The sequence below is a fragment of the Convolutriloba macropyga genome, chromosome 10 (genome assembly GCF_964194025.1).
Source record: "Convolutriloba macropyga chromosome 10, txConMacr16.3, whole genome shotgun sequence".
Taxonomy (NCBI): Eukaryota; Metazoa; Xenacoelomorpha; order Acoela; family Convolutidae; genus Convolutriloba; species Convolutriloba macropyga.
Window position 1 is genome coordinate 17,913,656 of NC_134477.1, and position 23,054 is coordinate 17,936,709.

At 33.2% G+C, this 23,054-nt stretch overlaps 1 protein-coding gene across 5 annotated transcripts in view; it reads right to left on the bottom strand.

Annotated features, from left to right (window-relative positions):
* LOC142348803 (gamma-aminobutyric acid type B receptor subunit 2-like) overlaps positions 1-23,054 on the bottom strand; it is a 168,202-nt gene that overhangs the window by 109,820 nt on the left and 35,328 nt on the right. For 2 of the 5 annotated variants that reach the window (XM_075400306.1, XM_075400308.1), the window contains exon 1: positions 3,793-4,421. The exons of 2 other annotated variants lie outside the window; for them this stretch is intronic. The gene's annotated coding sequence lies outside the window, so the exon portion shown is untranslated. Of the gene's footprint in view, positions 1-3,792; positions 4,422-8,445; positions 8,510-23,054 lie in introns of those variants that run through there. One more of the 5 variants, XM_075400309.1, reaches the window with a different exon arrangement.

Below are 23,054 nucleotides of genomic sequence, written 5' to 3' on the forward strand. Positions count from 1 at the left end.
ATTAAAAAGCACCTACAATCATCAAAACAAAATCAGATAAAGCCTAAAATACACAAAATTTATTTTTCGTTACTACGAAGCAGATAGGATTTGTCCCTGATGAAACCAGGTAATGAATCCTCAAAAGGAAATAATGAGATGAATTTCAAAACTCCATCAACATTTTTTAAATCAAATAGCTTCAAAAGTTTTTAAAAACCTTTTAGATTTTTACTAAATTTTTAACGAAAGTTTACTAAAAAGTACTCAAAAAATTACTCAATAGGACAAGTCTTTGTTTAGACTAAGCCATAGAAACTGGACTAAAAAAGCAGAAACGCTAGAAAAAAAAACAAAAACAAATTTACGAAAACACAAATTATTGAAGTCATTAAAATCATTAGCTATTATCTGAATATTATGTGTTTTTATTTCTGTTGTTATTAAGACAAATTTAGCTAAAATTGTACTGAACGAACAATTAAATTCTCATGGGCCACATTTGAAAATCATTGGGATCTATTAATACGCGAATGTGCTACAAGAGGAGAAAAACACAAATATTGACTGCTCAGCAAAATAGCATATCATACCACAAACAAAACTTCAGTTACGACATACTATCGATAAATATGTTAATTTTTAGTTTAAAGGGAATTTGATGTTGCCTCTCAATTGTGAGAGCAGATTACAAGTTGACAAAAAGAACAACAAAAAATGAAAGTTTGAAAAATCTTTGAAAATGTATAATATCATAAACTTTAAGAATATTCGCTATAAATTTACTGCATTTAGTATCAAGATTCAAACAAAAATCAATTGGAAACTTATGAGAGCGGTCAGCATTTTTCGGCTGCATAAGGAATAAAAAAATCAAGCAAAACATCAAATTCAAAAACATCAAAACAAGAAAAATGTCGACGCTAATAAAAATGAATTTTTCCGTAAAACCTATTTTTATTTTCGAATCTTTTTTCTTCAGAGCAATTTTTTTGACAACATAAAATTATAATTATTACTATATTATTCAAAAAATCAACAAATTTATTAAAACCACGAAATTTCTGAGGAAACCCGTAGTATCAACACTTTTAAATTCAATAGCTTTCAACGGAAGTTAAAAAAACGCTACAATAATTATCATAACTATGAAAACAACAACAAATACAGGCAAAAACCAAAAAATCAGTAGAAAAATGAAAGAAGGAAGTGTCCAAGAAAAATAAACCATAAATTTTTCTCTGAAAATTTTATCTAGGATCGATTGAACGTCTTCTCTAAGCCAACGGGAACTTTAGATAATGGGTAGTGAGATAAGATTTCTAAAAATATCAAAAAATTTTAGAAAAAATCTATATGAAAACTCGTGGCATTGAAGTCATAAAACCAATAGTTAGAATATAAAGCGGCCAACCAGACTAATTTTGGTTGCAGTAGAAAAGAACGGATTCCTGTCATTACTTTGACTGACTTACAGGTCACGCAAATAAGCTTAAGATTGGTTAATGTTCCAAAAACACTCGAATATATTTTTTTATAAGTCTTGACAGCCACTATATTCAAAACCCTTCCATGGAAGTCAACAAAAACGCAAATTTATGCCTCAATGGGAACGCAAGAGTGTTTGTTTTTCATTAAGCAATAATAAGACATCACAATAAGTCTTATGACTATAAAAACATCAACAAAAACAGGCAGAAACCAAAAATTCAGTAAAAAATGCGAGAAGAAAGTGTCGAAACCATTTAAACCAATAGCTTTTTTCTTAAAACTTGATTTATGATCCATTGAACGTCTTCTCTAAGCCAATGGGAACTATCATAAATGGGATAATGTGACACGATTTCAAAAGGAACCAATTTTACGAAATAAAATCTTGAAAAATTACGAAAAAAAATTTTGAAACTCGTGGAATCGAAGTCATAGAACCAAAAGTTAGAAGACAAAACCTGTAACCTGACTAATTTTGGTTGCAAAAGATGAGAGAGGTTACCTTTCATTACTGAGACTGACTTGCGGATCACGAAATTGAGCTTAAGATTGGTCAATGCTCCAAAAAATTTTCGAAAATTTTTTAAAAGTCTCAACAGCCAGTAAAAGCAATTACTTTCATTGGAAGTCAAAAAAACCTAATTTATTCCATGATGGCAAGACAAGGATGTTTTTCTTTCATGAGTTATCAATTAGACATCACGATAAGTCATGACTATGATAACAACAAAAAATACATGCAAAAACCAAAAATTCAGTGGAAGAATTGATAAAAAATGATATTATGCGACAATTTGTTCAGAATTTTGAGATAATACTGGTCTCCGCAGTGAATTTTGTTGCGTAAGATTTTTCCAATCTCCTTAAAAATACTTCTGCATCATCATTCGTCATTTTAATCGTCGCCAGGTTAATTTTCATCAGTAAAATTTCAATAATGTGATCAGTACTTGTGCAATATAACGTTATATGCATCAATTTTCACGACTTTAAGTGATATGCCTTATTTTATTATACACAATCAAAAACTTTTGGAAAGGAAAATTGTACAACACCTAAAAATATCGAGTCAGAAAGTTGAAGATCTGATGTGGTCCCATGAAACAAATTTTTATTGATAAAGTGTGCACAAAGTTCAAAAAAGGAAAAACAAAGGTCATTTTTGGAAAAAAAGATGAACGAGTAACTGAAAATAGATATCACCTATAATAACCCAGCTTCTGGTATATCAAGCTAACAAAGTTGCTCCTTCAGCAGAGCTTTGGCGCAACGGTAGCATGACCGCCAGTGATACGGGAGATTGCAGTTTTGATTCCTCTGAGCTCTATTTCTCTAGCGGTATATGGAGTTAGCTAATACCACAGTTGGTTTGTTACAACCCCGAGCTCTTAGAGATACCACAGCAGCATTGATAAAAATTTCTGAACCGCAAAATAAAGTTTATGAAACTAAATTTTCACTATAAAGAATAATTGAATGAAACTAAATTGCAGAATTATGAACTTAACCTCAAATTGGTTGTGTGAAAAGCACAGCAATAGTTTAAGGCAGCAATTGTTTTGTGAAGTTTAATGACAATGCAGTAAAAAATTTATATTTGTATTTGTTTTGCTGAACCAAATAGAAAGGAACAGCGGTGACATAATTCTTAACCCGTTCATACAATTATGTGACGATTGTTGTCTATAAGCTTCGCCAGCATGATAATCATTCCACCGTCAGAAATCTGCATCGCAAAATTTGATATCATCTGATAAGTATGAAATTTTGAATTCGGCGCAAATTTCCGTAAAAATCTAGCTGAATGCGCTGAAATTGTAGAATAAATACGCTGAAATTGAGCGAAAAGTTTGCTGAATGAGCTGAAATTGTGTAGGAAATGCGTTGAAAGAGCTCAAAATGTTCAAAAATTGTGCCAATAACTAATTTCATCACTTTTCAGCAAACTTCCTAGAAAATTTGATTGACCAAAGTTCAATCAAATTAATTGCTGGGGCTTGGAGGAAACAAGAACGCAGTGGAATATTAGAAGGCTTAGAATAAAATACCGAAAACTCTGAAATGGCTCGTATCAACAAAACGTAGCCTAGAAATAATAAAACCCTATGTCAACTTAGTCACTATCATAAAAAATACAAAAAGTACCATCACATTCAGATTCAGCAGTCCGCTTTCATCCATGACAAAAAGTATTCTAATTTTTTTGAAACTTAGTTATTTCTACGAAAGATTTCCGAATGAACTTGGAAACAGGTCAAACTTATTTAGCATTTTGGTCACTATTCAACATTAAATATTTTAGTCGACACAAATGTGACTTACCTGTTTCACTTTTACGTGTTTTCTCGCTATAATAGCTTGACAATAAGTGATGTTAAATACCCCAGTGGCAAGGCTGTGGAGGGTATTGGTTATGGTCAGTTGTAATAACTAGGAATAACAAGCAGTTAAAACTGAAGATTTTTCTTTTCTCCCCCCTTCGCTCTGCTGTTTGATATTTGTAGTGGATGTTGTGTGCATGTATGTGTACATACAAGGTGTTCCGCCTACTGCGATGTGTCTCTTTCCTAACTGATATCCACTTCTGGTAGTGTCTGTTAGTTATAACAGTTATAACCAGTTGTAAACCGCGGTTGCCGTAAAATACAGTAAATAAACGCTAACCGTTTAGTATTCTTCAACATAAGCGTCGGTGTCGTTTCTGCTCAGCAAATAAAGTGGAAAAATTACAAATTTGCTGTTTGAGTAAATCTCAGTAGTTCTTCTTTTGGATGGTTACTTTTTCCTTTCAATCTATCTCCTGTCTTCTTTCGCTTTCTATGCCCATCACAATTTAAGCCCTTTCACTTTTTCTTTATTCTTTTCCATTCTTTCTCATCTCATTCATTTCCCGGCAGGGCATTGGCTGGTTAGAGATGGTGATGGTTAGTTAGCTAGTCTTAGTTATGAAATGTTCTCTGGTTTGGTTATAATTTCCCGGAATAACAAGTTATAAGCTCAAGAATAATGGCTACTTAGATTCTCTTTGAATTTGCGATGGTGAGAAAAAATGTTATCAATTCTGCGGAATAATTGCGATCACGGACATAAAGGAAAAACAAGGGGAATCGGTGATGTGAGGTTGCACATAATGTTGCAACCCGTCTTATTATTATTATCAGTCTAGAAAAGTTGAAAGTTTTGAGTATAAGCTTGACGTTATATATAATCTTTAGCTCAATTTCGGCCATTTTTGCCGTTTTTTTAAATCATTTTTGACGGTTTTTTCGGCTATTAAAACTTGGATTAAGACTTGGCAAGTCTTCGCCAAGACTTGGATTAAGACTTGCCAAGTCGTGGCCAAGTCTGACAAGTCTTAAATGTATTATGATCATAGCTCTGATTCAGTACTGATACTTAGACTTGGAATTATACTTGCCCTGCACTGATATTGACTTGGCGTTAAGTACGGGAATACTTGAACAAAATCAAACACGGGCTACATAACCCGGTTGACCTGTAACTTTACACTAGTTCGAAGTGCTATCGAACTTCACTTCTTCGAACAGGATTGTGAATAGACAATAATTTCTCAGCAAAATAAATTAAAGTTTTCCAATTTTCTTTTCTCAAAAACAGTTATTATAACCGTGTCAATATTTCCTCTTTTTAAAGTATGGTAATACATAAGCGTTACTAAGAAAATTGGCAACTCTCAAATCATACTGTTAATGCCAAACAATGGGAGGAAAATTATTGTCTAGCGTATAGAAATAAAATTTTTCAAAATTTTCAAGTTCGCGGTAGCTGGAAAAAACCAACTTCTTCAAAAACTAAGAAGAAAAAATGCCAAACTTGTTAACTTACAATTGACCATGTTCTAAATGATCCGAAAAAATGACTACAAAATTTATGACTAGTTATTTTCAATGTAAATTGAACAAGACTCTCAAAATCCTATGGATCCGAGCCCAAAGCTAAAAAAAACTATTTACGCAAAACTGTTGCAAGAAACCAAGAAAAATACCAACATAAATTAAACAAAATCTTAATTAAAAAAGTTAGGCAGATAAATATAACGCTGAATTTGTTGAAAAACAAATTACTTTGATGTTTTCTGGAGAAAAATTATATGTCCTTCAAATATTCTTCTGTTTTAAAATGCGCATATAATTAAGTCATGGTAACATTTTTATCAATCCCACTTTCTCTTTAGTAACAAATTAAATAAAAAACCCATCTGGTTTAAAGTTTTGAAAAAGTTATCTAAATGTATTTAGTTTAGTTTTCCAAAACTTCAACTGAAAGTGTCAACAAAACTGGATATATCCTAAAAGAACCTCACTTTAGCAATTGAATGCAATAATAACCAAGGATGTGCATCTTCTGTATCATAAGCAGTTTGATTGATAGAATTGACTGCAAAGATTTTAAGTCAAAACCGCATGAAAACAAATTTTATTCGCTTTTCCCACAATGCCGTAGTGAGTTAACCAGCCAGTAAACTGCTAATAAATCTACCTACTCCAATTTGTTTCCTAATAAAAATTTGTACTAATGTTTTCACGAAATTTTTGTTGAGTTTTCTAACAATTCATCCAGTGATTCTAGTAATTGGAAAGTTTAAGTGCAAAAGAAGCGTGAAAATGTCACATTGACTGGACAGTGTTGGATCCACAAAAACTAGATTTTTTAATTAAAATATAGAACTCCAAAACCATTCAAAAAATTTTGAACGCTGGAACTCTTAATTCCACATCAAAATTTTAAAATTCTGTAGCGCAAAATTCTACAAAATTCTGCAGCTCAGGGTGGGATGATGTGAACATATTCTGGCTGTATTTGCAAAAATTTCGAAAGCTACAGCAAGCTTAAAAAAGGCCGCAGCAAAAAATGAACTTATAGTTAAAAAATCTTCCTTGGCATCAATTTTCAGAGAAAAAGTTAAGCAAAATCATCAAATCAAAAAAAATTTCCTGTTGATATAAAAACTCATATATATTGTTTTTAAAACTTATTTCAGTGTTCTGTGAGAAACTTGTCTTCATTCTTGTGTGTTTTCTTATAGAAATAGTTAAAACTTTTTAATACTTACTTTGAAAAATCGAAAATTTGGGAAATAAATATTATTGGGATATAGAACAAAAATTTCACTCAGCAAAAAATTTTCACTCTGACCCATTTTTGTTCCCCTTCCATTTGACTGAATGGACTCTAGGAAAAAAACCTACATAATCAAGAACGTTTTCTGGGGTATACATTATATTTCTTCACGTTCAGAGGAAACGAAAATGTTCTCAAATGTTCAGTCGTTTTCAAGAAAAAGAACAAAATGTTTCCAATCAAAATAATCTGTAAAATTTATAAGTTTAAATTGAGAAGAAATGTGATGAGTTTAAAAAATCTGCCTCTTGTTGTGGTCTGAGATCCCAATAAAATCAAAAGTCTAAGCTTTCGAAAGCAAACTGCTTTCTATAAAGTTATTTTTTCATTTTCCTTTTCTTAATGCCTTAAGCATTACTAACCTTCACAGAACACCCAAGATTGAAACACACATTCATTCATAGTTTTACTTTTTATACCTCTTTCTGCAAGTCATTTTTGCTGCCTTTTCTTTCATTTTCAATAACATTCTTCATAATGGTGATACAGTTTTTGTTCTATCTGCATTTGTGGAAAGAAAACAAAACAGTCCTGCAATGGCTAACCCCAGTACGTGAATTGTACAAATAATCGAAATCGAATTCGAATTTCTTCATAAGTATTGGTAAGAAAATGCAACTATTAGATGAACAAAAGTTGTGACAAAATCTTAATTGTGCTAGTCCTTTTGACATGATATGAATTGCAGGATTAGCGGGAAAAAAGGCATTGCCATTTTGTACGAATTGATTGCTTGAAAAAGATTTTTTTTCCACATCTGTAGTAATATAGCTAAAATGGTCCAATGATAAAGCCGAAAGTTTCATAAATAGTAACAGTGCAATTACTCTTATGATTTTAGCTAAATTGTTACTAAGTGCGAGAACAAACTGTAGTTTACTCAAAAAAATAAAGAAATTCCTCCTACATCATTTCATTCTAAACAAAAATCGACAATTGTCCAACTAGTTCTCTTCGTTTTGATGTGTTTTGCGTACCCTGGGGAAAGAGTTTATTAGATTATTTCTCTTTTGGGCGCTACTTTCCAACCCCACTCTCATTTTTGTCAATTTGGGCTGTCCTTGGCTGCCCTTCCTTTATTGTAATCCCAACTGTCCAACTAAATCCGATATTTCCTAATCCAACAAATCACAAATTACAACAACTTTTATCAATTAACCGATTGTCTTTTAGCAGAAAAAAGTAAAGGCTTGTTTGAAACAAACTTCTAGTCGAACCCAGATTCTTATGTTGCAAAATCTTGACAGATATCGGTGTCGTTAATAGATGATGGAAGCAAATGAATATAAAATATTAAATATAAAAAATAAATATAAATATAAAATAAATGAATATAAAAAAGTCAAATGAAATCAAAAGTAAGTTTAAAATGTTGAACAAGAGTGGTCCACGTTAAAAAAAAATCCGCCAGTGAGCGAACTTTATACCGATGCTTGATCGAAATCGTTCCTGCCTTACTAAATTTTGATGTGCTCCGTCTATTGCCAAATTTTCCGCAGAAGTTATTTTTATTGCAGTCGGGATCATGAGTCAAACTTTAACCTACTAATGCCCCCAATAATTTCAACTAGATCCGGTTTGTTGTCCAAAACTCAAACCCCCACCCCCTTAATCGAAATGAAATTTTCGGCCAAAAGACGTTTTTTCTAATTGCACACTTGAGACAAGACGAGTGGATTCAGCAGCAATCAGCTAAAGTTGGGCTTGATCCTCAAATTAGGAAATGCAGTTAATAAGAAATCTAAACATAAGTCACCTGAAAACTTGGGGTGTACTTGTCGTGTGCGCCCTAACTGTCTCAGGTAGTTATAAACCCTGCTGGGTTGTACTAACCTATTTGTTATAACTTATAACCAGTCAGTCGGTCACCATTATGTAGAGGCGATACTCTGTGAAGGGGTGTTACATAATAATTAACCCACGAAGAATTGGGGAAGTTATAACTGGACATAACGAAAGTTAAAGGGTCTCGAGAGGGGGGGGGGGGGGGTAAAGATTTATTAGGGCTTAATAAGAAGTATAAAATGATTTAAAATGAGTGCTTTGGCTAATAATAAACATGTTAACCGCCTGACAAAGGCACAGAGCCCACTGGGCATTTCAATCACACCTTTCTCCCTTTTTGGGGTAAATAGAAGACAACATTTATAACCCAAATATTTATAACAAACAGTCGTTCCGTCTTTCAACTTCAAGACCCATCAAAACAAGCAACCCATTTTCAGAACTCTCAATTTATAACCAGGTTATAATTCAATTCAATTTATAACTGGTACCGGTTTATAACTATGCCACAATTTGTTTAACTTCTGCCAAGATTAACCGGCACAGTTAAATTATGAGCCGGCAAACGGGACCCGGAAAGTGTGTAAGCTGCTCTATACGTAAAGGGCTAGAGCCAGAAAAAATAAACTGGGCAAGTTTGTTTGGTTGAATCGGGCCAATTTGACAGAATTTTGTCAACATGGAAATCCTAGCATGACAGTTATGGCCTTGGAAGCAAAAGTACAACCCAAATTTTTAACAACTTCCTATAAAATAACTGTGTTCAATAATCAGTTTCAGGTTAGAAATGAGGTTGCAAAGGTGCGCTCAATGGGTTCAATTTAGAACATGCATCCTAAAATGGACTTGTTTGCTGTAAACAAATTACTTGTTTACGAAAGAATAGTAAATTAATACATGTTCTAGAAGTTTTTTTCGCTTCTATTCACTCATGTGGTTATAACAGCTATACAAAAACCAACCATAATAGGAAAAAAATGATTTCAACTAGACATGAACTGCATCGCCACGCCGGTTGTATGCATTTTTGTTGAAATGGTTTTTGAAAAGTTTCGCAAAGATTTCGGATTATTTCTGAAACGAGTACGAGTTCTTGTGCAAGGATTTTTGGGTTGTTAATACAAACGATAGATCAAATAAACTTGTAAGAAGCTGGTAAAGGATGAAGATATCCTCAAACAACTCTTAAGCTAAGAAAAAACATTCACTAATTTGACATAATGGGATTTTTTAGTTTATAACTAAATAGACAATGCAAAAAATTTAAATTTTGCCATTTTCTCAAATGTTTCTGGGAAATAAACGGAAAAAACCCCCACTTAACTTTAGATAGGAAATAAACCCCAACGGAAAATAACCCCCACGGAAATAAACCCCCACGGAAAAAAACCCACTTAACTTTAGATAGGAAATAAACCCTCACGGAAAATAACCCCCACGGAAATAAACTCCCATTTTAAAATTGAAATTCAGTTGTGATAAGTTGTTCGGTTGTGATAGTTTCATATCAAGTACCACGGGCCTCTGAGGCATGGCCATGGCCCGCGAGGCATGGCCAAACGCGCTAAATGTGCAGCTCTTTAATAGTAAAGTGGGGGTTTATTTCCGTGAGGGTTTATTTCTGTGGCGGTTTATTTCCGTGGGGGTTAATTTCCGTGGGGGTTTATTTCGGTGGGGTTTTATTTCCTATCTAAAATGATGTGGGTTTTTTTCCGTGGGGGTTTCTTTCCGCAACCGGATTCTCTGGTTCAGTCTCTTAATGAAATGTTTCCGTGATATGAAATTTGATTAAATGACCTTGCTGGAGCCATGTTACTATGGTTTTTGCGTGGCTTGCACGGGCTTGATTCCTTGACAGCGAGTTTGAAATTGAAGCATCAAAAAAATAATTACAAATTTCCTCACATTTTGAGGAACGGTTATTTAGCAAATCTTGGACCAACAATTTGAGCAAATTTTTTATTTGTGTCACCTCCATTCAATTATCGCCGTTTAGATTTGGCACCAAATTAGGATGCCGGCTTTGGGCTTTTCTGCAAATTTTAGCCCTTTTCTTCATTTTTTTTATCGTACAGGTAAAGTAAAAAGAGATCGATTGCTGCAGGATCGATTTTTAAATCAACTGGGTATATTGAGTAAACGAGTTCTCTAATTTTGAAACTTTAAAACTTAGATTATAAGCGAAAAATACTGACCTCAAACGATACTGCCTTATATAAATTTTAAAAATAGTTGTAAGAAACATAATAAAAAAGTTCTTTTTTTGGAAAAAACAACTCTCATTTTCTGTCGGGGTGTTGAAGTTAAACCATTAGCAGAAATTAAGTGTTTTAGCTTCAAAATTTTTCCAAAGTGTACCTGCTGAAAAAATTTAGACTCGCAAACTCTGGAAAGTGATCGGAATTTTATGGTTAAAATTATTTAGAGTAAGAAAATAGATAAGATTCTGCCTGATTACGCAACAAAAACGCCAATTTTTGCATTGAGTAAAACGTATCATAACGGAAGATAAACTTTTGCTAAAAATATGCATTGAAATAATAAGTTTTTGGAACATTTTTGTTAGTTCCATTTGATTTTTTGAAAATTTTTCTTTAAAAAGTTTGATTATATCTCAATTTAAAAATTAGAAATTAATGGTTTGATTGGTTTTGCAATATATACTAGGAGCTGGAACTTGTGATGTTTAGGATGAAAATTGGTTAATGAGAAAATGACCATATCTTTAAAAGCCCTGGAACAGATTTAATTGACATTTCTCAGCGGCGATAGTATTTTCTGAACTTTGTTTATGAAAATTTTACTTCACCTCAGAATTGTATTTTATTTCAAATTATTGATGTAAAGCTGAACATAAACGGCTAAATTTAAATTGTTTCAGAGCGTATCAATAAAAACTGCAAAAAAAACTAAAATCAAATTTTTTTCACAATTTCTTTATCATTAATTATATTTGGATTTAATATTGATTACTGCAAAAAAACGCCTGCACTCCTTGACTTTTGCATAGCTCAAAAAATTAAAAAACCATATATGTAGTCGAGCAACAAAATGTTAAATAAAGTTTAAAATTTTGGTTTTATTGCATAAAAATTGCATTTTTGGAGCTGTTGTTGTTTTGAAAGTTTTCCAGAATGAAAAAAAATCCACCAAAGTTGAAATTCGTAAGCTTTGGAATGCAATTGGTAAGATTACTGCTAAGTGTGGGTTCAATAATTTGATTTTTTTTCAACAGATTTTCATATTAATTTTCATGAAACTTTACATCTAAGCAAACGTAAAACTGAAAACAAAAATTAACCGAAAAATTAAAACATCTGTAACATAACTGGTCAACAGAAATGTTTTCAAAATCATATGTTTATGAATTGTAAAATAAAAATTGTTCAAGATGTCTCATACATTCTTTTAGTTTTTTGTTTTCTTTCGGCCACTTTAAGCAATGCACATTCATGTTTTCAAAAAGTTACAAGAGTTTGCAGTACAAGCATCGTAAATGATATCGGAACAGAAACTAAGAATTTTTTTTTCACAAAGTTTACAATGTTTTTTTTTCATGAATAGCATCCATCTGGTTTGTACTAAATTGTAGCAGTGCTTCTAGATCACTTATCAATTGGTCAAGTCTCTGCTGTGTTATTCTGTTATAATTTTTAAAACTTGCGTTCAATAATATTTACCACAAAAACTAGGACTAGTTCAGCTGACATAACTCAACAGAAACAAGGCTCGGTTCGTGCTTTCGCAAATAATTTTTCGACCCCGTTTATCCACATTCTGACCTAACGATGCAGAGATGGGAAACTTTTAAAAATTCACGTACTGTTCAAAAAATATCGCTGTATGGTTTGGAAAAATGGTTAGCCGTGAACTAATTTCTGATTCTTTGTTACAATTTTATTGTCTGTGTGTCCTTTTGTAAAACTTTAATCTTAGATCCATATAAGTGGGGCCAGAACAATATGTGAAAAACACATTACGGAGCGTCAGGTTTTTTAAAACTGCTTTGTGACTTTGCTGAGTAAGTTTTTAAATAGAGAAGCAAAAAATGGAGGTTTTTATGTGTACTTAGCTCAAAATTTATCAAGTGCACAATAAAGTAAGATCATTTTAACGTAATTGACCCTGTACATGAGTTGAAGGATTTCGTCTTGGCTTTTGTGTTAGAAACGATAAACAACAACATGCATTTTTACAGTTTTTTTAAGCCTCAGAGTCAAGACAGAACTTTGTCAAAAACAAGGCACTCAAAAAGAAGAAGTCACGTATTGAAAAACAATTGAAAGAAACAATAATCATGCATTAAAAAACTTTCATTAATTTTAATAAGCAGTAAAAAAAACATTAACAATAAGCAGTAACTGAATTAGGCTAATTAAATAAAAGAATGTGAATCAATCTGAGACGCGGTGATTCGAGGGTAACTTTGCTTATGCGTTGGTTGAGGAACCTAATAAGATCATTGGATCCACCAAGAGTACTTTGCGCTAAATGGTTACTAAATTAACTGATTAGAATAACCGATAATTGATTATTAATTGTGTAAATCTATTCAACTAATTGTCATACCTTTAAAAATCAAATTTGATTTTTCAAAAAACTGAATATGAGTCTCCGAGAAAAAATGTATTGAACCGAAATTCAACGGGAGAAATGCGTAAATAAGGATCAAATAACTTGAAATATAAATTTCAAATGCAGTTGAAAAACGCTTCAAACATTGGCTATCTTGTAGACAATTGCCTTAAAGCTCCCTTTATTTGAGTGGCTAAGACCTAATGCACAATTTGAAAGATAAAATAAACTCTCAATAAAACGAGATGTCGATTGATGATACAACCGATGCTGCAGGCAGTAACTGGGCTGATCATTGTATCTTTCACACACAAACTGTATTCACAATCGAAGACACGATAGATTGTAGTCTACTTAACGGTACTCTCTTGAGATGAGAGCTCGGAACGAGCATGAAGTCTTGATCAAAACTTCTCCACTGAAATTCACGTCTTAAATTGACATACCAGTGCTGATCACTTCTTATTTCAAGTCTTAAGGCGTGTAAAGACTTGCTTAACACTTGTCAAGTCGAAGTCAAATCTTGGCGAAGTCCTGAGAAGTCTTGAGTCCAGTATTACCCGAGACTTGCCAAGTCTTGGTTATTGCGCAGTTGATATGCGGAATAGGATTTTGAGAAGACATTAACTATAATTAATGCAATTCAGAATTAGCTATTGTTTAGCAAATTCAAAATTAGCCCTCGGAAATCAATTTTTTTTCATTGGGTAGAAAGGAGCGGCCATGACTTATGTGTATTTGCGCGATATCGGAAACCTTGTCATTCTCTATCAAGTGAGCTTTGTTGAAGAACTCGCATTTTCTTGCGCCGCTTTTTTCACGTTCGAGGTTTTTCAAGGCAGGCCATCGTAAACGGCTTTTTTCTTTTGTTGCGAGCACTAAATAATTGTTCTAAACTTGACTCAAGTCTTGTCAAGAATTAAGACTTAAATCAAGACGTGCCCTGTCTTGAAAGTGACTTGATCAGAGAGCACTGACAGAGTGTTGGTCACAAACTTATAACTTCACTGGATCTGTGGGACTTGACGTTCAAGTTAAGTACAGTTGACTTAACGTTGAGTACAAATTGGGACTCGACGTTCATTCCAAGAGGATCCCAAGATTAATACCTCGATCAATAAAAAGACATGAAAAGTTTATTGGGGGTTAGGGGTGTCATTATCAACAAATATTGTTTCATTGAAAAATATCAATTGAATTAAAAACGCTCTCTGAAACAAAATTGCGAAGTGATGAGTCGAAATTCAAAAAGTTTCAAGAACCTGGCAAGATTTTTTGCAAGGCTTTGATTTTTGTGGAAAAACTTCGAAGTAGCTTGAGAGGATAAAGAAGAGTACGGAGTCCTATGGAAGTAAATTCTAAATCAACTTCAGAAGCTATATATGAAGTTTTTTTCAAAAATAGTTTTGAAAGGTGAGTTTTGTGAAAATTTTTCAAGATCAAAAGAGATTTTCCGATTTCTTTGAAAAACATACCACCGAATGCGGAGGAGTACTGACGCTGATATGCGAGATAGAAATCAGTGTGTCTAGACCTTCCAAGACGAAAGTGCTCTTTTCCAGACCGTCGAGACGGAAACAGTTTGTTTCAAGAGTTTGTTCATGTTCAGAATTTGTGTGTTCAAATTCAGTCTTATGTGCGTTGACCAGATTGCGTGCGCTCATGTAAAGATTTTTGTGGGTTCACCTGATGTTCACATTCAGAATTTGGAGACTTCATTAGATTTTCATGCGTACTGCCGATTTCCTGCGCACAGGTCCAGATATTTGTGCGTTCATCTGTTTTTCGCTCGTTCTTTTGAGGTATGCTTTTGCAACAAATTTCGTAGGTTCATCTTCAAACTTTCCTGCGTTCATGATGAGACTTTGATGCATTCCAGGTCAGACAAGCTGCAACTAGTACCCATAACTAATGTACTTAGAATTGGTAAGAGGTATCCATTTTGTACTTAAATGCTAAAAATTTTTAACTGACTACAAGGGTTTCGATATAAATTTGCGTGAATTAAAAAAAAACATAAAAAATTTCCGAGTTTAATCTGATGTATTCCGGAATTCAGGGCATGAGTTTTATTGTCCTCAACGTATTGTTCTTGTTTTTTTTATATAAATGCTTCTATGTTATTCAGCTCGGCAAAAAACTAATACGCATCAGGTGACTAGTAAAAGAAAACAGAATTTCACTTGAAGGAAAAATTAAGAGAAAAACTGAAAATATTGCAATCAGTGTTTTGCATAGTATTAAAAAAGTTCATTTCTTCCTTTATAGAAAATAATTGACGTTGAGAACAAAAAACTTAAGCCTTAAGTGCCCGAGTACATCAAGCTCAAAAAATATTTTGAATTCATTTTTAATTTACGCAACGTTAGTTCAAAACTCTTGTATTCAGTTAAAGATGTTAAGGATTTAAATACGAAAAGAATACATTATCCAAAATCTAAGTATATTAGTTATGGGTACTCATTGCAGTTTTCTGACCTGCCAAGCTGCAATGACCTGACAAGTAAACATTTTTAATACAATGCAAAAGATTTTTTGCAATATTTTCTGTTTTTTCTCTTTATTATTCCCTCAACTGAATTTCGTTTTTCTGCTACTAGTGACCTGTTGCATATTTTTTTTGCCAAGCTGAATTATACAGAAGCATTTATGTCAACACCTTTCCTTTTTCAAAATGTTAGCTTGTCTAGTTTCAGAATTTATTGCGTTTACTGTCATTTTTCCGTTCGTATTTCGATGTTTGCCGACTATTTATTTTGAAAACACGTTGACCTCGTGCGTTAATTTTGGGTCGGGGCATACTTGATTCATTCTGGGAATTCAGATTGTGTACCACGTAAAGATAGAGCTCAAAATATTATATAATTTTGGATAATGGTTTCAAATTTTGTAAATGTTTTGCGAATGGAAAAGATGAACTGTGCTATCTACTGAAAACTATGCTTTTCCAGCAAAATTTTTAGCTTTTTAGTCGCTAGTTCTGGCAGTTTTTCAGCTTTTGAGCATGAAAAAGAGTAAAAACACTCCACTGGAAATAAATTCTAAAACAACTTCAGAAAAAATAGATGATATTTTGGAAGGTGAGTTTTTTTTTAAAAACTTGCAAGATCAAAAAAAATTTTCCGACTTTTTTGCTAAACGTTCCACCGAATGCGGAGGAGAGACAATCGAATACTGTCTTTGATGAGCCAGATGGAAACCAGAGTGTCAAGACCTTCCAAGACGGAAAGCGATTTTTTCAAGACTGTCGAGACGGAAACAGCTTGTTTCACGAGTTTGTTCATGTTCAAACTTTGTGTGTTCAAGATCAGTCTTATGTGCGTTGACCAGATTGCGTGCGCTCATGTGCAGACTTTTTTGAGGCTTCAACAGATGTTCAGATTCAGAATTGCAAGGGTTCATCAGATTTTCATGCGTTTGTTTCCAGTATATTTATGTTAAGACTTTTGTGCGTCACCAGGCTATTGTGCTTTCATGATCAGTCTTATATAAGTTGATCAGATTGCGTGCATTCATTTTCAGACTTTTTCGAATTAATCTGATATTAGCATTCAGAGTTTCAAGAGTTCATCAGACTTTTGTGCGTACTGCAGATTTCTTGCGCACAGGTCCAGATATTTGTGCGTTCATCTGTTTTTCGCTCGTTCTTTTGAGGTATGCTTTTGCAACAAATTTCGTAGGTTCATCTTCAAACTTTCCTGCGTTCATGATGAGACTTTGATGCATTCCAGGTCAGACAAGCTGCAACTAGTACCCATAACTAATGTACTTAGAATTGGTAAGAGGTATCCATTTTGTACTTAAATGCTAAAAATTTTTAACTGACTACAAGGGTTTCGATATAAATTTGCGTGAATTAAAAAAAAACATAAAAAATTTCCGAGTTTAATCTGATGTATTCCGGAATTCAGGGCATGAGTTTTATTGTCCTCAACGTATTGTTCTTGTTTTTTTTATATAAATGCTTCTATGTTATTCAGCTCGGCAAAAAACTAATACGCATCAGGTGACTAGTAAAAGAAAACAGAATTTCACTTGAAGGAAAAATTAAGAGAAAAACTGAAAATATTGCAATCAGTGTTTTGCATAGTATTAAAAAAGTTCATTTCTTCCTTTATCTGCTATTGTGCTTTCATGATCAGTCTTATATAAGTTGATCAGATTGCGTGCATTCATGTTCAGACTTTTTCGAATTAATCTGATATTAGCATTCAGAGTTTCAAGAGTTCATCAGACTTTTGTGCGTACTGCAGATTTCTTGCGCACTAGTCCAGAGTTCTTCGTATATTCATCTACTCTCGCTCGTTCTTTTGACTTCCTCTTTCGCAACTGATTTCGTACTTTCAAGTTCAGACTTATATGCGTTCATATCAAGACATTGATGCGTTCCATATTAGACAAACTACAATGACTACACTAAACTAATATACTTAAAAATTGCATAATGTTTTCGTTTCGTTTTTTTATCCTGAAAGTTTTTAACTGACTTATAGGGCTTCGAAAAAAAATTGCCTGTAATTTAAAAAAACTTTAAAAAATATTTGGGCTAAATCTGATGTATTACGTCATTTAAGGCTTAAGTTACACTCTTTCAACTTCATCTATTTTCTATAAATAAAGAAGTAAACGTTTTAAATACGATCCAAAAGACTGATGACAATGTTTTTTTGTTTTTTCCTCTTTAATAACAGCTTATGTAAGTTTTTGGCTGTCTTCTACAAGTCATCTGCTGTGTATTAAGTTCTTGGCAAGGCTGAAAAAGAAGCATTCATGTGATGACGCTGTGTTGTTAAAATTGTCGACTCGTCTAGTTTCAGAATTTTGCCTGTAAATAAAAAATTTAATTAAAATATTTGGGCTAAATCTGATGTATTCCGGCATTTAACGCTTAAGTTACGCTCTTTAAACTTCAGCTAATTTCTATAAATGCAGAAGTAACGTTTTAAATACGATCCAAAAGAGTGATAACAATTTTTTTTTGTTTTTTCCTCTTTATTAACAGCTTATGTAGGTTTTTGGTTGTCTTCTACAAGTCATCTGTTGCGTATTAAGTTTTTGGCTAGGCTGAAAAAAGAAGCATTCATGTGATGACGCTTTGTTGTTAAAAATGTCGACACGTCTAGTTTCAGATTTTTGTGCATTTACGTTGTTTTCAGTTCGCATTTCGATGTTTGCAGACCATTTAATTTGAAAACACGTTGACTTCGGGTGTCTGTTTTTAATCTGGACATACTTGATTCCATCTGGCAAACAGATGAATTTTTTTATAAACAGTTTTGGAAGGTGAGTTTTGTTAAAATCTTGTAAGACCAAAAAGAGATTTTTCCGGTTTTTTGTATAACATACCACCGAATGCGGAGATGTACTGACGTTGATGTGCCAGATGGATACCAGTATGTCTGGACCTTCAAGACGAAAAAGTGCTTTTTTGAAGACTGCCGAGACGGATACAGCTTGTTTCAAGAGTTTGTTCAAGTTCAGACTTTGTATGTTCGAGATCAGTCTTTTGTGCGTTGACTAGAGTGCGTGCGCTCCTGTGCAGAATTTTGTGGCTTCAATAAACTTTCACATTCAGAATTTCAGGGGTTCACCAGATTTTCATAAGTAGTGCATATTTTTTGCGTACAAGTCCAGATTTTTGAGCGTTTATCTGTTTTTTGCTCGTTATTTTGAGGTGTGGTTTTGCAACAATTTTTGTACGTTTATAATCAAAATTTCGTGCTTTCAAGTTGAGGCTTTGTTGCGTTCCAGATTAGACAAACTACAATGACTAGACTAAGCTAATGTACTTAAGATTTGCATTATGTTTTTGTTTCGTTTTTTTATACTGAAAATTTTAAACTGACATTTAGGCCTTTGAAACAATTTTGCCTGTACATAAAAATTTTTTAAAAATAGATTTGGGCTAAATCCTATGTATTCCGGCGTTTAAGGCTTAAGTTTCACTCGTTTAATGTCAGCTTTTTTCTATAAATGAAGAAGTAAGCATTTTAAATACGATCCAAAAAACTGATAACAATTTTTTTTGTTTTTTCCTCTTTATTAACAGCTAAAGTAAGTTTTTGGCTGTCTTCTACAAGTCATCTGATGCTTATTAAATTTTTGGCAAGTCTGAAAAAAGAAGCATTCTTGTGATGACGTTTTGACGTTAAAATTGTCGACTCGTCTAGTTTCAGAATTTTGTTCGTTTACGTTGTTTTCCTTTCGTATTTCGATGTTTGCAGACCATTTGTTTTGAAAACACGTTATTTTGGGGCGTTTGTTTTTAATCTTGACATACTTGATTCCTTCTGGCAATTCAGTTTATTTAACCACGTAAAAATGGAGCTCAAAATATTACAAAATTTTGGATAATTGTTTCAAACTTTGTGAATGTTTTGCGGTTGGAAAAGATACACTGTGCTGTCTACTGAAAACTGTGCTTTTCCAGCAAAATTTTATTTTTTAGACTCTAGTTCTGGCCAATTTTCAGCTTTTGAGGACAAAAAAGTAGAAATTGCAACGAAAATAAATTCTCAAACAACTTCAGAAGAAGCAGATGAATTTTTTTATAAACAATTTCCAAATGTGAGTTTTGTTAAAATCTTGCAAGACCAAAAAGAGATTTTCCGACTTTTTGCAAAACGTACCACCGAATGCGGAAGAGAGACAACCGAATACTGACTTTGATGAGCCAGATGGAAACCAGTATGTCAGGACTTTCCAAGACGGAAAGCGCTTTTTTCAAGACTGTCGAGACGGAAACAGCTTGTTTCACGAGTTTGTTCATGTTCAGACTTTGTGTGTTCAAGATCAGTCTTATGTGCGTTGACCAGATTGCGTGCGCTCATGTGCAGAATTTTGTGGTTTCACTAGATTTTCATATTCAAAATTTCCGGAGTTCATCAGATTTTCATTCGTATTTCAGATTTCGTGCGTACAAGTTCAGATTTTTGTGCGTTCATCTGTTTTTTGCTCGTTCTTTTGAGGAGTGCTTTTGCAACAAATTTTGTAGGTTCATAATCACAATTACGTGCATTCAAGTTGAAACTTTGATGCGTTCCAGATTAGACAAACTACAACGACTAGACTAAGCTAATGTACTTAAGATTTGCATAATGTTTTTGTTTCGTATTTTTATCATGAAAATTTTTAACTGACATTTAGGGCTTTGAAACAATTTTGCCTCTACATAAAATTTTTTTTAAAAAATATTTGGGCTAAATCTGATGTATTACGTCAATTAAGACTTAAGTTACACTCTTTCAACTTCAGCTATTTTCTATAAATGAAGAAGTAAACGTTTTAGATACGATCCAAAAGACTGATAACATTTTTTTTTGTTTTTTCCACTTTATTAACCGCTTATGTAAGTTTTTGGCTGTCTTCTCCAAGTCATCTGCTGCGTATTAGTTTCCTGGCAAGGCTGAAAAAGAAGCATTCATGTGATGACGCTGTGTTGTTAAAATTGTCGACTCGTCTAGTTTCTGAATTTTGCCTGTAATTAAAAAACTTTATTAAAATATTTGGGCTAAATCTGATGTACTCCGGCATTTAAGGCTTAAGTTTCACTCTTTCAATGTCAGCTAATTCCCATAAAGGAAGAAGTGAACACTTTAAATACGATGCAAAGGACTGATAACATTTTGTTTTTGTTTTTTTTCCCTTTTATTAAAAACGAAAGTAAGATTTGGCTGTCTTCTATAAGTCACCTGATGCGTATTAGTTTTTTGACAAGACTGGAAAAAGAAGCACTTGTGTCAAGACCCTTTGTTGTTAAAATTTTCGACTCGTCTAGTTTCAGAGTTTCGTGCGTTTACGTTCAATTTTCCTAGCGTGTTTCGAGATCGCAGACGATTTAATTTTGAAAGCACGTTGCCCCCTCGTCCGTCCGGACATACTTGATTTCATCTGGGAGCTCAAACTTGGGTTAAAAGTAAAAATGAGAGCTCAAAAACAAATTCGGATAACGGATTAAAATCTTGTCAATGTTTTGCAGACTGAAAAAATGAACTATGCTATCTACTGCAAGCTATGCTTTTCTGCGATGTTTTAGCTTCTTTAGCCACTAAGTCTGGCCGGTTTTCATTGTGATGCATCCTTGTGTAGTATCTTATCAGTACATATATACTAAAATTTAACATTTCTTATTTGAGATTTTTTATTCCAAAACTCATTAAAAAATTTAATTGTTTTTCAAAAATGTCCTATTGTGTCAGGTTCTTTAAGACTATGTTCTGTGCACAAAATTTAACAAATTGCTTAACATTTAACTAGAGTGAGATTTGCTCACTTTCTGTATCAAACTGGAAAGTAGCCCCTGTCCAAATATCAGCAACAATGGCCCCGGACCTGACGCCAAGCTAACTTCAATACGAGGCAGGTCTTTTTGCAAAGTTCCATTTCATTAATGATTCAGAGCTACACTTTTTACATTTGTCTCTCTTGTGCATGTATTGTCTAAGAGTTAAAAGTCTAACTGCAAGTCCCGACCATGACTTGGGAAGTCTTAATTCAAGTCTTGGCCAAGGATTGTCAAGACTAAATCTAAGTTCTTAAGTATCAGAAGAATTGATGATGAGAAATGGAGACTTTTTTTTTGAAAAACGCTAATTTTTCATTACCTTGAAATTAAACGCCAATGATTTTGGTCTCAAAAATCCCATGCATTGCATAGCTTCAGATCTAAATATAAAGGTTTGCTATCAAAAACAATTTTTTGATTACTTCTGTGCGATGCACCCAGGTGCTGAGAAATACCTGATATAAGCTTCCATTTTAACAATCGGAAAAGAAATTTTACAAAATTAGGTCTTTTCAGAGATTACCAAAATTTTCCGCAAGGCAGAATTATTATCCTCGAAAACTTTAGAAGGCGGAAATTCTATCGTGTGAGATATGACAAAGTGTCTAACAAAGTCTTAGTCAAGTAATGCGTTTAAAACAACTTTTTCAGAAAACTGTTAGATCTCACACAATGAGAGGACCAAAATCACTGGAGAATGATTTTCAAATTTTTTAAAAACGGAATTGTAGAAAAAACACATGATTAGAAATTAATGTAAAATTCAAACTTGAACCAATGGTCTTGTCTATTCAAAATGTTTTTGGAGGACAAACTTTATCAGATTTGAGACCAGGCGTGGTTTATAAATATAATATTTTGTGCCTGACTGTTCTGATTGATTATTTGATAAGGAAAACCCAAAGTAACATTTCACTTACTATTGAAAGAAAGCCAAGATTATCTAAGGTTTTAGAGCTATCACGGCCAATTATTATCCCCTAATAAGTGTTTTTGTAGCTGATTACATGACAAGCCTAAATTAAAGTTAAATGTTGCTGCTGATGTTTACTGAAAGTCTATGCAGATAAAACTAAATTTTCGTCTTGAATATTCCCCCTGTCCTTGATTAGGGAAAATAACTGGGTCCAAAATGAACCGCCTCCAAATTTTCAAGTGACATATAAGGAAAACTTTCCACTATTTCGATCTGTGATAACTAGTGGCTCGGAAAATATTATCAGTGATGTTTCTTAACATGTCAATTGGCTTCCATTATCTTAAAACATCCAGAAATCGACCCAACTAAACAAGATAGCCAAGGAAACAATTAGCCTCAATTTGACGTCATCATTTGAGCACAATTAAGAACTTGACCTCGCTCGACATTACAGAATTATCAATAAGTAACTAGCTTAACTTGAAAAACTATATTCGTTCTTGTATACAAGAACAAATTACCCACACAACTATTAATAATAATTTCATTGAAAAATGTTGTTGACTAAAATTTTTTAAATTTGTTTGCACAAAATTTTGCACGGATTAGACTCGTTCCATACCCGAATGACAGAAAAGGTTTTCTTCTTACAGTCAAAAGAAATTTCGTATAGTTAAAATTTTTAAATAGATGTTTCGCAAATTAATTTTTCCAGAAACAAAACCAACAGCAAAACATTATTTTTTCATCCAGTAGCAACAAAATTATTTTTTCAGATAGCCAGAGAAAATCAGAAAGTAATATATGAAAAACGCTATAATTTTTTTATTCTGAAATGGTGCGACTGCTTTTTAAACCTAGCTCAACCCATCTCTGAAG